Raw genomic sequence first — 12,388 nt, 5'->3', positions numbered from 1 at the left:
CAACTACACGAAACATAGTAAATACATAAATACATGCAAATATATTGATAAAATATACAACTACCTGTGAAATTTTATAGAATGGGTTTTTAAAAGGTTTTTTTACAAAAGATAATTCAAATACATTCTTGTCACTGCCTCCTCAGCAACAGGAAACTATTTATTTATATCAGATATGTATATACTGCTTAATAGTCAGATTTTTTCTGCAAAAAGTTGCAAATGTCTCCCCAGCCTGGACCGGTTGAATGACAACAATAGGTATAATATCTGGGATGGCCAAGAAATCTAAAACAATTATGCAATATTTTACTATTCTTACAGACTTCGGAATTTCCACAATAATAAGGGTCAAACGAAATGCAACAGTAAAACCTATTTGAATTCCAACCTTTGATGCTTTTCCCCCCCTTTAAAAGGGGTCTGTGAGGGATTCGAATCAGGAGATGGGAGGGGGGAGATGGGTAACCTTGAAGCCATCAGTAGCTTTGAGGGCAAATACCAACTTTGGGGCACATTCAGCTGAAAGGTGGCAGAGTGAGGAAGGGTTAAACTTCACTTCCCTACAGACCTGATCTGTGTTGCCCTACCTGCTTCCTGATGCTACAACTAAAAATAAATAAAATAAAGATAAAATTACAGGAGTTTTAAATCCACAGGGATTCACTTGTAATCTGACCCTTATTTTATTGCAATATCCAAAACACTATCACAGAAAGGCCCAAACTATGAGGATGAAAATCAGACCCAATCATGTTCCATGCAGTGAACATGCAGGGTGGGTGGCGCTGTGGTCTAAACCACTGAGCCTCTTGGGCTTGCCAATCAGAAGGTCAGTGGTTTGAATCCCTGCAACAGAGTGAGCTCCTGTTGCTCTGTCCCAGCTCCTGCCAACCTAGCAGTTCGAAAGCACACCAGTGCAAGCAGAAAAATAGGTAGCACTGTGGTGGGAAGGTAAAAAAGGTTTCCGTGCACTCTGGTTTCCATCACGGTGTTCCGTTTTGCCAGAAGCAGTTTAGTCATGCTGGCCACACAACCTGGAAAGCTGACTGTGGACAAACGTCAGCTCCCTTGGCCTGAAAGCGAGATGAGCACTTCATAGTTGCCTTTGACTGGACTTAACCGTCCAGAGGACCTTTACCTGTACCTTATAGGGTAAGGCAGCACTTTGGATCTTAGGCAAATCAATTGAAAAATCATGGTTATTTGGGCAATTTTTGTAACAAAAAGCTCAACAATTTGGGGGGTTTCCTAAAAACCTACAGACGGTTATGCACCAACTAGTCTGATTGTTCCATTCTTCTGTACGTATAAATTTATTTGTTTGTCAATGCATGGTGATACTCCTCACACTGAAAATAAAACTTATCCAGCTAAGCAGCAAAGTAGAACCGCTATATAGTGCACACTGAATTTGGCACATATATGTGGCCTAATTTCCATTTGCGTGATTAGTCCATAATATTATGCTCTTATAGATGTAAACACAAACAGCTTAGCAGAGGAAGCATTAAGCAGAGTGAACATAGATATAGCCCATGAAACCTCATGTAATTCTAATAAGAAATGAAATTTTATAATAAAAGAATACAGCTATTTTTGCCCATGAAATAACAGGTCCCTGGCCTGCAAAAAGGCTCTCCATCCCTGAACTTAACATCCTCATGACTTCAGAATTTTAAATTACTTAAAAAGGAAAACATGTTTGCATCTCTTTTCTACCCACCACCTGAATTGTCATATGGTGTAAGGCAGGCATAGGCAAACTCAGCTCTCTAGATGTTTTGGGACTACAACTCCCATCATCCCTAGCTAACAGGACCAGTGGTCAGGGATGATGTGAATGATAGTTCCAAAACATCTGGAGGGCCGAGTTTGCCTATGCCTGGTGTAAGGTGTATTTTTCTTTTTTATGGAAGTGTTTTGAGTCTCTTTGGTAACCCCCATCAAAAAGCAGGATACACAAATCTCTTGAATAAATAGTATTATTTATTTGCTTGTTTGTCTAAAGGCTTCCCATGAAATATCCTGAAGCGATTAACAACACAAACATCAATTTAAAAAAGCAATACACAAACAAACAAACAAACAACAAGCAAAATTTCAGATCCATTTCAAAGCAATTCAATCCAGTCAGCATCTGATCACAGATTTGTGTACTACAAGTGGACATGAAGCATAGTCAGATAAAAACAGCTGAAAAGCACAATATTTGCTCACTTTCTCCCATGAATTAAGACAGGTTTAGGGTGTGTGGGATGTAACTGCCTTAAAGGCATGTTCTGTGAAATAATCTTGGCTTACTTTTGTTGGTTTGCCAAAAGCTACCTACGTTTATTAACAGCCAGTTGTGATCAGGATGCTGATTTTAAAACCCAAATTAGATTGGCACTTGTCTTAACAGCATGCATCTTAAGTCAAAACCAGAAATCTCAGTAGGTGGTCTTTGTGCTTAATTTATACAGCATCTGTATTTTCCTTGGAGTTCTACCCAAAACTTGACAAGGTCCAGCCCTGCCTTTAATTTATGATACAAGATCACAACCCATGGTGATAGGAATTCTGGCACAGATTTGTAAAGAAAGCTAGGACTAGTTAACAAATATGTTTTATGTTACAGTTCAATATTCAAACTTGCACAATGTGAAATATAGAGATCAAAGAGACATTCAGCACAAAGAACCTCTTGTGTGAGATTCATGTCTATTCTATGGCTGGGGGCAGGGGGGTGGGATATTGTTGTTTTTGAATTCAGTTTTCCAATTAAGAGCTGATTCAAATATGAAATGTGGTGAGTTTGCTGTTTTCCAGTAAATCAACTCTTATACTTTGTTACTAGTGATTTATATCTCCTTTGAGCTCTATTTATGGGATGCCGTTTAATCATGTGGGGGTGGGGGAGGGCAGTTCTGGGGAAGACTCTAACTGAAGTGGGAGATCACACACTTTGCTTATAAACATGGATATAAAATTGTATTTGTTTTTTAAAAAATATTTTTAAGCACAGTAATAAATTAAGAAAACACAAAGTAAATCCTCTGAAATAAATTTTCAGATAGTTAACATAGTAGCATACAGAGAAAGGGATAGCTTGATATTGTTCAAAATGTTCAAATATTACCTTAAACATAATAGTTGCACTTTATGTTGTACATGTACAGTGAATGTACATTCCGTTTATGTGAAAATGCTATTATTAATTCCATAGAATTGAAAGTTGGTGTTGAAACAATGACAGATGACACACTAAGCCCAACAACAGCTTAGTTCAGCAGAGCACGGCAGCAGTACAACTGGGAAAAGCAAAACTTTCAAGGAGCCTGCACACTCTTGCATTCATGCTAAACCATGGTTTGACTTAGTGCAGCTTGTGAACCAGGTTGTGGAACGGGGGCACACAAAGGTCTAAATATAATATGATAAAACAAATTTTCCAGATGTGGATGAAATCCTAATGGAGGCTGCTGGGTGACCAGTGTGGTGTAGTGGTTAAGAGCGATAGACTCGTAATCTGGGGAACAGGGTTCGCTTCCCCGCTCCTCCACATGCAGCTGCTGGGTGACCTTGGGCCAGTCACACTTCTCTGAAGTCTCTCAGCCCCACTCACCTCACAGAGTGTTTGTTGTGGGGGAGGAGGGGAAAGGAGAATGTTAGCCGCTTTGAGACTCCTTTGGGTAGTGATAAAGTGGGATATCAAATCCAAACTCTTCTTCCTCTTCTAGGACAAATGGGGCACTGCCTCACCAAGCTCAGTCTCCACTCAGCTAGCTCCCCACCAGCTTGTCTTCTTACTTACTACTAGTCCAGGTGTGTCACTGGCTATCTGCTTTCTCTTCCTAAGTCTCACTGTGGTCCGTAAAGAGCTCAGGAGGGTGAAGGCTACAGATAAAACGGGAGTTATTTGCCCAGTTTTATTTACTGCTGGTCTTCTGGTCTTCCACCCTACCAGTCTCAATGGGCTCCAGCCACCTCTGTGACACGGACAGGTAGCAACTGCTGTCTGATGCTTAAGTAATCCTAGCAAAGGGTTAATTTGGGCAGCTTCACAAACAGGGTGAGTTTATGTGTTAATGGCTCTTCCCTTTGCCAGAGATCTTATTTTGAAAAAAAGAAAAGAAAAAAGAAAGTCTTCCAAGATCTAATGTAACATCTATTTTCTAGGAAGAAAACAGGTTAATAAATAATATTGTCTGAGGTTTATTGGCCTTTTTTGTCATTCATCCCCAGTGGGAATTACAGCAAGGAACCGTTGCCCTTGTTAACCTGCAAACATTTTTCACTCAGTTAGATCATTGACTCTGACTCCAGGGTCCAATTTTCTTTTTATTCATTAAGCACATTGGGAAGTGGAGTTCCTAACCCTTTCCAGTCTAAATGTGGAACAATCACATCCCCTCACAATCAAACGCCAATGTGCTGGGACCTCCACATTTCAGTGCAATCTCTCAGTGACGCAAGTTTTTAACAATTGAAGGATATTAAGTCAAAAAGTTGTTTTCTAATTGGAGGCGCTCAGGGGATTTCAAAAACACACTGGAAGTTGGTACATGTGCCTTTCCAATTATCTTTGTTGAAATCAGGGGAGAGGGCATCATAAATCTCAGGCAGCAGCTTCCAGAAGCTGAGTTTGGGAATTAAAGCCTGTTAGGATAACACATCTGATGACCACAAGTATTACTGCTTTGGAGAGCTGACACGACATGGTGGAATATGTCGTTTCCGTGGGTGGTGTAATATTGACATTGCAATTCCACTTTAGGATAAAAGAAAAATAGACGCCGTACAGAAAGTCAAAGGTGTTGACATGCACAGAGGGTGGCAAGGGCCCTCAGTTTTAGCCAAATTCCCCTTTCATGTGGCAGTCCTCTACAGTCTATGCCATTCTGGACGGTTTCTCAACCCGTTTTTTGAGAGTGCAGATGGGTTGCAGGAGGAGAGAAGAAATTGAAAAGCCCCGTTTCGTGTGCAGAGGACCATTTGTTGTACTTGGGATTCTATCTGACATGTCTGGTTGTGTTTCTGTTTCATATCATGTATATTACGTCAACTTCAAACTCCTGTCTTAAGTGCAATAACTGGTGCCTACAAATATGTCAGATTAAACATGTGCTGTAATAGCCAAGTCAACTCCTGAGCATAGCTCGAACCTGCATATATAGGGAAATTTATTTGGGACTATTGAAAGAATTGAGCTACAGTCCCAAGTTACCCAACCGTCGTCATCCAATGCAGTTTAAAATGACACTCCCCACTTTGAGTGTGCCCAACAAAGTCATGGACCTTAATAGAAGGCCCCAGGGGAAAGAGAAAAAGGAAGTGGAACTTAATAAAGTTCCCAGGCCCTTGTGGGAGCAGCAAGGTTTGACTCATTTGGGATGTGAACCAATAAACAAGCTTCAAGATGATAACACTCACATGCTGCCAGATCTGTTCATGTGTCCACACAGACATACATGTGATCCTGTACCTTACATGCATGTACACAGAATAATTACTTTGAGAACCTCCACTTATATGCCACAAATATGTGATGGGCTCAATTGCTCTGTGCACACCAATATTGACTTTTTTGGGGGTAAATTAGCAAAACCATTAAATGCCAATCTAAATGAATATCAATGTTAATTTAGAACAAAATGGCAGCCAACAAGTGAAATGGCTTTGTGGCTTCAAGTGCCATACAAAAACATAAAAGGTCAAGATGGTTAGCTGTTGCAAACTACCCAAACCCACATTCTCTGGAACATAAACCTCATATCACAGAGGCAGAGGTGGAGAGAGATGTTGTCTTATATGGAGTCAAGAGGGCCATTTTAAGTTCAGTTCTTTTTTAAAAAATATTTTTATTAAAGATTTTCTTGGTTTACAAAAGTACCTGCATTGTTCATAAACCTTCTCCAATGACAACAGGGTCTAAATTCAACTATATCACAAAATTAAAATAAACTGGCCTGTTTAGAGGCAAAAATATGAAGAAGGTTTTAAGTCTGGCCACATAAAAGCATAGCCTTGATTTATGAACTGGAAAAAATAATATGCCAGTCTGTGATATGCCTTTTTATACATAAGAATTTGCAAAGTGTTGTGGTTGCATTTTAAAAAGGAGCTCGCCCTTCACACATACACAACATTCCTGCAAGGGTAAGAAGCAAGGGTTTGTTTGTTTGTTTGTTTACAGAAGAGAGAGCCAAATAAAGGTGAGATTCTCATGACTTCCGCAATGGTAATTTTAAGAAAATCCCTAATAATGAGAAACATGGTGAAATGGCCGAAACTGGTTATCATTGCTGCTACCTGTCATGACATCATTGTGTGAGAGGCTTTGACTCTCAGTTGAGACATCAATTAGGCTGGGACAAAACTGTCAATTCCAGTTTTTCCTCAATTCCTTGTTGCTTGTATATAGAGTCTGAATGAAAATTCATCATGAATTTAGTGCAAATTTCTTCTGAAATATAATTTGTTTACAATTTGCCTGGTAGTCACATTTCCGCAAACAATTTCCCTTAACACAACACATTTTTATGTTACTTTTACTAATATTTGTGCTTTTATGCATTGCAAAATTCAGTGAAGTGCTTTGCTTCACAACTTGTTTCAGCAACTGTGAATTAGGCAGGCTCACTTTAAAACCCTAAATAAACCAAATTTCTCTTCCACCTCTCATGCGACTCGAACATACTCAGAACAGTGCTCTCTCCTTCCTATTTTCCATCACACAACTGTCCCAAATCCCAGCTCAGGGCCCCTGCAGTAGCTATATATTTGTAGCCTGCCAGAGACAACCGTGTTGGAAGGTAGTGAAAAGCAAAGAAATTAGATCACAAGGTCCGAAGAGGAAGCCCAGAGTACAGTGTCATCGATGTGCTCCACATAGTCCCTAACACCTCATAACTTCAGTGAGTAAACCATGTGGTACAATACATCTCTGTCCAGGTGTCTCCCTCGTCCAATGTCAATATCCTCATAAACTTCATGGCCAAGAACATTTTTCATTGTCTTGGTTTCATGTTTTCAGTCCAAACCCTTAAGAACTTTTTTTTAAAAAATAAAAGCATGCATTTGAATAACTACATTTCTGTAACTGTGTTGGTGCTTTTTTAAAAAAAACTCACTATAAATAAAGAGTGACATTTACATATATTGGGAATGGCAAAGAAAAGTCCAGCTATACCACAACTCTTTACAGGCAGATTGACTCACGACTGTTACCTACTGATGCCAGAAATACTTCATGATGGAGTATTGTTCCCGCATTGACCAAGTTTTGTTTGTTTGTTTGTTTGTTTGTTTATTACAATAGCTTTGTTTTGAGGGGGGAGCCTTCAGCCACTTCATCCTTAATGGTAAGCCCCCTCCACCAAAATTATTAGAATTTACTCCTCCACATGTCACCAACAATCCCCTCACTTTCATACGGCACAAATAGTCACACACTTGTGTACATGGGAAAGGACGCCTCCTTCAGCCCAGCTCTAGAGTAAGTCAAATTTATATAATCAGCTTCATAAGTTGAAAAGCCTGGGAGACATAAGGTGTTGTTGAGCGATTCATGCTTTATTGAAATGCTGGCACATTATATCTTGCTGATTTGAGAGTTTCCCACTACCTACCTCCACCCCCTTTTCAGCTATACCCCTATGCCCTTGGTCAGGGGTAGTCAATGAGGCACTTTCCAGATATTGTAGGACTACAACTCCCATCATTCCACACATGACCAATGATCGGGGATGATGGGGTATCTTTGTTTGTTTGTTTGTTGTTTTGTTTGATTTCATTGTGCATTTGGTCCAATTCCCCTCCCCTCCATAGCATTAAATGTTCATCTTTACATGTATCTATAATAAAACTAAAGAAATTTTTTTTTTTAAGGATCTATGAGCTTCAAGGTTTTACAGAACGTTCATGACTGTTGAGTCTCTAACATGTACAGGAAATGTTAAAGTAACTCACACCATTGTCTGGAGATAGAATGTCCTGCTTCACCCCGACCATTGACAAAAACAACAACTCCTGTTCTTGCTTCTTGCTTTGTTGGTGGGACTGCTGCTGTCCAATCACAGCTGTTTTAAAACCCCAGATTCTGATATTATTTCACATGGATGGTTTTAATTTCTGTCCTGGAAAGGAAAAAAAAAAGCAATTTAAGGGAGCCAGAAGTTGGGCCGATTCTGTGAGATTAGCATATGTCTATGGTCGACAGCAGTTGAAACAGAGAATGTTAGCATACTCCTCAACTGTTCCGTTTTAAGCAGGGCATCCTGGAATCACAGATGGCAATCCTGGCTTCTGATTGGATCCTAGAATGTTCTGTTTTGGTTCTGTGTTCTGGCACGAGACGCCGGCCCAAAAGATGCTCACTCTGGCATGAGTCATCTGGGTCACACCAGAACAAAAGCTGCTTGGTTTTTGGTCTTGCGAGACCAAGAAAAAAGCGTCTTTGGGTCTTGTGCTCTTACGCAAGTGCAAGAGCTCAGGACCAAAATAGGAGCATCCTGACTTTGGTCCCAGGAATGTTGGGGGGGGGGGGTTATGTGTTAGGGTATCCGTTGAGAAAGAGAAAGGAGGCAAGAATGAAAGGCAGGCCAAGAGAGCAAATTGGCTTACTAAAGCCACTAGCAGCCCATAATAAGCATCCTGGATGGGGCTCAGTAGGGGTGGGAGGTTGAATTCATGTTGTGAGGTTAACAAACTCCTTTCCCTGCACCATTCAGGAGGAAGGAAAGGAAAAAGCACCCCTTTCCCCTTTCCATTTATGTAGAACCACCAACCTTCCATAGTAATAAATTGCTAAGATTTTGGCAGCCCGGCAGTCAATCTCATGCCCAAGGCCTCTGTTGCAGTAGAGGAAGGTACCAGGGGAGGGAGGGACGGAGGAAATCTTCTTTCTCTCCTTCTTCTTGTCTCCTCCACCCTGAGAGGTTTGAATACAGGATTCCTGTTTTAGGCTGGCTGGAGCATTGAACAGAAGCATTTGTTTAATGGGACACAAACACTGTAACATATTGCAGTGTATTTTCAAGGATAATGATATTATTATCTCACCCTCCATCCAATAAGCTCACCATGGCATTCACGTGGTTATCCCATTTTATTCTCTCTCTCTCTCTCTCTCTCTCTCTCTCTCTCTCTCTCTCTGGGATGTGGTATTTGCTGAAAGGTAGTAACTGGGCTTGGAACACTGTGTAAGATTCATGGCTGAGTGGGAATTTCAACCCATGTTTCTCTGATCCAACATTCAGGGCTAACCCAAGATATTTTGCTGCCTGAGGCACAATAGCAAGTCTCTCCAGCTCCTCCGCCTATCCTTGGCAGTAAAAATGCAATGGTAATGAATTAAATAACTGACCGTTTGCTTAACTTTGGTGACACCCAAAATCAGCTGCCTAATGGTAGAGATGGTCTCGCCAACATTCTTACCACTACGCCATATTGGCCTTGTTGTTTTTTTTTAGGTATACTATGTAACTTTGGGAAATTGCCTTTCCCCCTTTAATTAAACATCCACACCCTGAATGAGAAAACCTACTATTTTGTAAAAAGTTGCCTTTTGTATAATGTTTTCATGCTACTGATCTAGTTTCAATAAAAATATTGGGGCATCTGTTTTTGCATATTCAAAAAAAGGGGGGGCAGAGAAGGAAATGGAAACAGATATGTCCAAAATAAAGCTAGTCAACTGAAAATAGAAGAAATCCAGTATGGACTTAGATGGTTTCAAATGGAAATAAAGAGGATTAATGGAAGAAAGTGTGTTAGTCAACAACCTCTTCATGACCTTCTGGCCACATAAAGTGGGGAGGAGGTGATGGACCCTTTAGTCAGGCAGGAAGTTAAGAAGTACAGATCATTCTTAAAAATGCACACAAATGCAATATTTGAATGACTGTAGTGGAAGAGAGAGAAATCTCTGAAGACCAGCAGGAGGAAAGAAAATGCATCATATTTTCCTGGCTCACCAATCTTATTAGAGGAAGTAAGGAGAACCCAGACCTATTGCCAGATCACTAGGATTCACTTAGCATGCCAGAATATTTCAAACTGAACTAAAGAGACAGAGTGGAAACTACTTCTTGCCTAATAATCTATTAATTATTGGTTGCAAGGAAGCAGAAATAAACAACTGAGTAGATGAAGGACTGTATTTTTAAATAGAGAAAGCATTTCTCAGCCAGTGAGAAACAGGGATGCTGGGAAAGTGACCTTTTGTAAGACTGCAGAGACACCTAACAAGACATGGACACTATCTGTCTGCCCTTTCCAGGCATAACAAAATGGGATTGCTAGTGACCCCCAGAAAATAACTAGTTCTTATGCTTCTTCCCAGTGTGACCCCCAGAAAATAACTAGTTCTTATGCTTCTTCCCAGTCTCAGGACACCATCCCACTTTCTGTTCACGGAATTCCAAAACAATATGGGGTATTCTTGCACCACTCTCTTGGATAGTCAGGAATTACTTAGAAATACCTCAGCTGGGTGGCCATGTGTCCAACTTTACAGAAGCCAGTTCTCCATCTGAAGGAGTCCTCTGTATGCAGGGCTGTCCAGTTTAAAGATGCAGAACCTTAAGAAGGAAAAGCAAGCTTTGATGTTGCCCATCCAAAGTTAGCTTAGCACATGACAACAACAGACTGAGCCAACAAATGAACTTGTTACAGTTTTTTCCACTAGTCTGAGAAATGCTGCACTTCTGTTTAAATTATATTAATTACTTATAAAGTCGCAGCTATGCAAATAAATTTGCATATGCATATTTAAATGCAAATTCGTATCCTCAGCTGCCACCTCAACCTCCTACCTGGAACACTAACTGCCCAGATGAAAGATCTCTATTTTGGAAAAGGTCCTGCTTCTCAAGATGTCCTTCCTGTATATTATTTCATTCTTTCATGTTTATTGGCAACAGAACAATATGGAGTTCATTTTGATCACTCTCAGGCAAAAAGATAAACAAATATGAGTTGTTTCTAATGTGTCAGAAGTCTTGCATGGACTTTTTCCATAAATTTGTGTGGCTTCATACTAGCAACACAAGCTTGACCATAGCGCCCAAGAAAAGCTAAATATGATACCTGATTCTGAAATATATACATGCAATATATACATTGGGTTTGTGTGTAACAAAATGCTATAGAGTGCATATATACCTCTTAAGGATACCCAGTAATTGCACTGAAGACAATTAAATCATACCAGTGTAAGTGCAAATCTAGTGAGACTCTGTTTTCAACAACGTCTAGCTGGTATTCTGAAGACATGGAATTTGGAATCTAGTCAACAGAACAGATGTTGGGGAAACGCCCTTGGTGACAATTTGTATGTTATGGTGGCACTCATATGGAATCAACCAAGTAGTTTTTTTCTGAATGACAGCACTTCACACGGCAGGACAAAACATCTGTGCTGGGCTTAGTATGTGAGGCAGCCCAAGTTACATGGCTTCTCTGTAACAGACCTGCAGATCCCTGGTAGCAGTAACTAGCGCTGGCATAAATATGTTCCCTGCCATTGCCAGAACCACAGTCTGGTCACCCAAGGAACACTAGGCACATAGAAACACTTCTAGCGGGGTCAGTAATGTATGATGCAGCCCCTGTTATGAACCAAAATCTTCCCAGAACACTTTTTCAAAGCACTAGTTGAAGTAGCTATGAGAACAATGTCAAGAATTGAAGAGATCATTAGGCACATGAGGGTTGTGCTTCCTTTGACTTCAGGGTAGGTAAACATCTAGAAAATGAACCATTATATGGAACCAGAAAAGTCATGCCTCTTGCATCATTACCCCCAGGCATATTATCGTATTAATTCCTTCAGAAGAGCTGCTGTCAAGCAGTTGGCTCCACTGCACAAATGGCACGAGCTATGAAAGACACATGAAATCAAGCCTAACATAGCATTTAAGGGAAACAGGCTGTCCACAGAATCGACTTTGAGGCTTGTGGTGATGATTGAGAAGTACATGCAATTTTGAGGACCCCTGACTAGTGAGACAGAAAGGGTTTTCTCCTCCGGACAAATAAATTCCACTCGTGTTATTAACATTATTAATTCACTCTGGCGCATCATGCGTGCCAAATGTGTTGATCAATCTTGTTTCTTCGGCAGTTCAATTGTAAACAGTAATAACTGCCAGGTTTGAAATGCTAAAGGAAAGCAGTTGTTATGAGACTAGAAAATAGAAGCAACCCATATTATCAGACCACCAAAAATGCTACGAAGTTTGGCACAATTCTAAAAGTCTTTGTTCTACCAAACCCAAGTCCAGACCACACACACACACGGCTTCAATTAAAGCATATTTCATTCTCCAGTAAAGCAAGGATGATTTAAATAATCCACAAAAGAATAATCCTGAATCATACTTGGAGGGGCAAATTAGGAAAC

The 12,388-nt window shown here is 40.3% G+C and overlaps 1 long non-coding RNA gene across 1 annotated transcript; it reads right to left on the bottom strand.

The window, feature by feature from the left end:
• Window positions 1–1,900: 1,900 nt before the first annotated feature.
• On the bottom strand, window positions 1,901–11,242 carry LOC310745879. Its single transcript, XR_014540419.1, has 3 exons — window positions 11,195–11,242; window positions 10,469–10,565; window positions 1,901–8,120 (listed from the first exon to the last, which is right to left on the bottom strand). It is a non-coding gene; the product is annotated as an uncharacterized lncRNA (long non-coding RNA).
• Between the last annotated feature and the right edge of the window lie 1,146 nt (window positions 11,243–12,388).

Source organism: Podarcis filfolensis (assembly GCF_964270895.1).
Source record: "Podarcis filfolensis genome assembly, chromosome: 12".
Taxonomy (NCBI): domain Eukaryota; kingdom Metazoa; phylum Chordata; class Lepidosauria; order Squamata; family Lacertidae; genus Podarcis; species Podarcis filfolensis.
The sequence above is the reverse complement of the archived record's forward strand: the minus strand, read 5'-3'. Positions and strand labels throughout refer to the sequence as shown.